Raw genomic sequence first — 4,265 nt, 5'->3', positions numbered from 1 at the left:
ATCCAACTAGCTGCCCGAGAGGCTATAGTTCAACTCCTGCACTTGTCGCCCAGAGTTAACTGTCGCTTGTTCTACTACTACCCCAGCCGTGACGGGTATGGTAGGCCACCCCAGGTTGCCAACGGAGATCACGAGACGGATCCTGCATTGTTGCATCTGGTGCGCTATGTAAGTGCACTAGAGGGACTGTTCGATCAAATCACCCTTGATCTGATCGCAGCTCGTGGAGAACTGATTCGCCGAGCCCCGGTGAGAAGAGAAGATGAGCCCGACGCCGACAACCCAGTCGTGCTGTTCGGACAACCAATCGAGTCCCTGAGGACAGCCCCAGCCATCGACCAAAATACTTTGATGTCCCCAGAAGTGCTTCGTCGCCTTTTGGGAACACGCTCCAACGGGATTGTGGCCAACAACCCCCGCGAGGGTCATCATCGCTACCCCGACTCTGCAGCCCCTCAATCCCCTCCAGCTAATCCCGACGGTGAAACCCGTGGAGAAGCCTCGACGTCCACAAGGCATGCCCGCCTAGATATGAACGAAGTAGACTAAGTCGCTCGAGTAGTACCGAGTCTTAGTATGTCCACGCCCTGTAATTGTGTGATCCTGTATCGCCGTAATTTAATGTTATTTGCTTGTGCGCCCCTATTTTAAATAGTAGCCATTCATAAGTATGTTGGTGTATGATTGCATTTTTAATTCCGGGCGTAGCTACCAAAAACCAACCCCGGCGACACCCACAGTAATATTTTCAAACCGGCCTTAGCAAATCTCGAGAACGAGATTTTTCTTAAGGGGGGTAGTGTTGTAACACCCCAAAAATTTAACCATGATTTATTGATTTAAGTTTTGCCAGGAGAATTTTTTTATTTTTCTGGATTTTTCTTTGATTTCAGAACCTTTCTTTTCTTTGATATTGTGGAGTTTTTGCCCCAAGTAAAAAAAACTTTTCAAAGATATTATTTGGACTTGTATACCCTCTCTTGAACATTTCTTTTATCAGTGAAATTTTCTCTATGATTATTTTCCTTGAGCGCTATATCTTTAAAAATGATTTTTCTTAAGCTTTAGAGCCTCTTTTGCACTACAACCCTTTGATAGATTTATTTAAAAATCCCACCAAAATTTGGGGATGACATGTGATGTTCCTAGATCACTTTTGTGCAAAAATACCCTTTAGTCATTTGGAGATTTTGAGCTTTTCCCCAAGTTTTCAAATCTGGTCCAGTTTGCACTTTTGCACTACAACCTATTTAAATATTTCTTTAAAACTTACACCAAAATTTGGGGATGTTAGTAGGAGTATATTATACAACTTTATGCAAAAACCCGCTGGTGTTCTATGGAAAATTCGAGCAAAACATCCTCTTTTGCTCTCTGGACTAGATTGGCCTTTTCTACTGCAACTCCAATTTTTATTGCTCTGTTGCCCATGATTCTTCTTTTTGCTTATAGTCCACCCTACAAAACCCTTAAGTTCAGGAGAATGCACCCATGAGAGTATTTTTGGTCCATGAAACTATGCCTTTTCTTTCTGTCCAGAAATGGTTCTCTCAAAAACTTCCACTAGCAAGTTTCTGTTTTTGCCAAACTAACCTTGCCATCCTCCTTTTCATCTAAAGAGACTAGGATCTGGAGATTTTGGCCACCCCAAGAGTTGCCTAGATGCCCTTAGCATTCTGTCAAGCACCTTGTGTGCATGGTCAGATTTGACATAATTTTTAGTTTGCACACTGGACCTGCTTACTTTGCCTAACCACCATGTCCACTAAACTCCTTGCAAACAATAACCTAGACCTGCCAAACCTCACATGAGGTGGAGCCCTCTGGCATGCCATGGCATTTTGCCGAACAACTCGCGTGCGTGTGCTGGGCGTGCCCAGAGCGCACGTTTTGCACGCGTGCGCACCGAGTCGCCGCGTCCCACTGCCGTCGCCCAGCGCTCGTTCTGGCCCTTCCCCACTCGCAGTCGACACGCCCCGACTCCTCCCTCGCCGCAGAGCCGCTCCTGGAGCTCCACAGCGCCGCCGTCAGGTCGGCCGTGGCCGCTAGCGGCCGGCCACAGCAGGCCCCTGCCCTGGACGGCGCCGCCCGAGCCACAGCCGCGCGCCAGCTCGCTCTGAACAGCTCGAGCTCATCCCCTCACCCTGCCAGACCCCGCCAGCCATCGCCACGTGCCCCCTGGCTACAGAACGGCGGTTCGCCGTCGAGCTTATCCCCGGCCGCCGCGGAACCGACCTACTCGCGCTATAAATAGGACCCCCGAGCTCGCCTAGGCCCTCAGGCAAACTCAAGCCAACCCTCTGGAGCCCCCCTAGCCCGCAATCGACGGAGGAAGGCCGTCTTCCCCATCTCCGGTAGGTTCGGCCGCCGCCACTCCCCGACTCCGCTCGTCGCAACCAGAGCCTCCCCCGTCCTACCAGTGCCACCATCCCCTTCCCCTCGATCTCGCGGAGCCACCCAACACCTCAAATTCGCTCGGGAACCGTCGTAGCACGAACCCCCAAACTCACCCGAAGCTGCCGTCCGCCGCAGAGCTCGCCGCCGGCGACTCCTCCATCCCCACCACCTCCTCGACCACCGGGAGGACCGCCCTGGCCTGGCGGATCCATCCCCGCCCTCAGAACCCCGCGAGGAGCCGCCGTTCGCCGGCGTTGATCGCCGGAGCCCCGCCTCTGTTCGGCCAGAGGGGGAAGGAGGCGGGGGCGACCGGTCAAACCTGACCAGTGGGCCCCCTGGACCCACTGTCAGCGACCCCGAGCCAGTCCACGCTGGCTAAGTGGACACGTAAAGCGCAGAGTACGTTTTCCCCTCGAACCGTTTTTCTTTTCTGTTTCTTTTATTTATTTATTTTAACAAAAAGTTGACTAAAATTTGACTGTCTATAACTTTTTAAATAAAACTCCAAATGAGTTGATTCTTTTTCCTACCTCTCTCAAATTTCATCTAGTTTATTTTCATATTTATTTGAAAAGAAATTCAGACAACTTTTTGTACTGTTTTGAAACTATGTGTTAATTTGAATATTTTCAAAAATAGGATTTTTGGAGAGAGGAGAAAACTTTCAAAAGTTCTGGAATGCACCCTGCCTCTCCACAACTTGAAGGCAAGCATTCTGAACCCTGGCATAATATTTTTGTGTGTTGTTTGATACGGTTACAACACCACCTTGACATGGAGCATTCATTATTTTATGTAACAATAGAATCATACGCATGAGTGCATAATGAAGATTCTTTGCTGTTAGAAATGGATATGCTTGTGATAGTAATCATCTTCGTATGCCTTTCATGCCTACCGGAAGGAAGCCGGGAAAGTCTCTGTCTTGGGTAGACACGAGCTTGTCTCTAGTTCCTCGTCAAGACGGTTGTGTCCGGTATGGCATGATGAGGTATGATGAGTGGTGATTCTGTCTGTTGGTTGAAATATATTTGCTATGCTAATCATGCAGGGGATACGTAAACCTCCTGAGTCGACCATAGATCAAGTCTTGTTCCAGTAACCCCCATACTTGTTTCGTACTACCACTTGTCCCTGCCATAAGTAGGGTACGGCTCAGTAAGTTGTCAACCCCTTTCCTAGCACACACCGTACAGAGAGGCCATGGTGGAAGATACCGGCTGCATCCGGTAGGCATGCCACCTGGTCTGGGGGCATGGGTGTTTCCGGTTGGGACCGAGAGGGGGGCACCCCATAGAGCGCGCGATATAAATTTGATCCCATGCTACGCGAGGTTGTAGCCTCCCCACTCAGAGTTTTGCTTAACAGGTGTCGTGGGTGATTCCAGACACCGGTAAGTTAGGCTGGTGTGTGCGGTCAGGTGTGTTTTCAATTGAAAGACCGTGGACGGAATTAGTCCCGATGGACTAAAGGAATCCGTTACTCGTGGGTAAAGAGTACACCCTCTGCAGAGGTTAAATCTATTCGAATAGCCGTGTCCATGGGTAAGGACTACAGTCTGAGATGGGTCAAGTGTCGGTCTTAGTGTCGGTCTTCGGAGGAAAAACTACTAAACCGGAACATGGATCATGACTTGTGACTTATGATGATTATGATTATTATTATATTGGACTAACCCTTTTTATTACTTGAATTATTGAGTATCTCTGGGATGGTTCTACCTCCTGGATATTCATTGTGATTATTTTCTTATAAGCCCTTTATGTGGTGTCGCTCAGACGCCTGACTGTGGCATGCTTGTTATTTGTTTACTTTATAAGCCCTTTATGTGGTGTCGCTCAGACGCCCGACTGTGGCATGCTTGGTAT

This window comes from Aegilops tauschii, chromosome 4, assembly GCF_002575655.3.
Source record: "Aegilops tauschii subsp. strangulata cultivar AL8/78 chromosome 4, Aet v6.0, whole genome shotgun sequence".
NCBI lineage: Eukaryota > Viridiplantae > Streptophyta > Magnoliopsida > Poales > Poaceae > Aegilops > Aegilops tauschii.
This window is presented reverse-complemented; position numbering follows the sequence as displayed.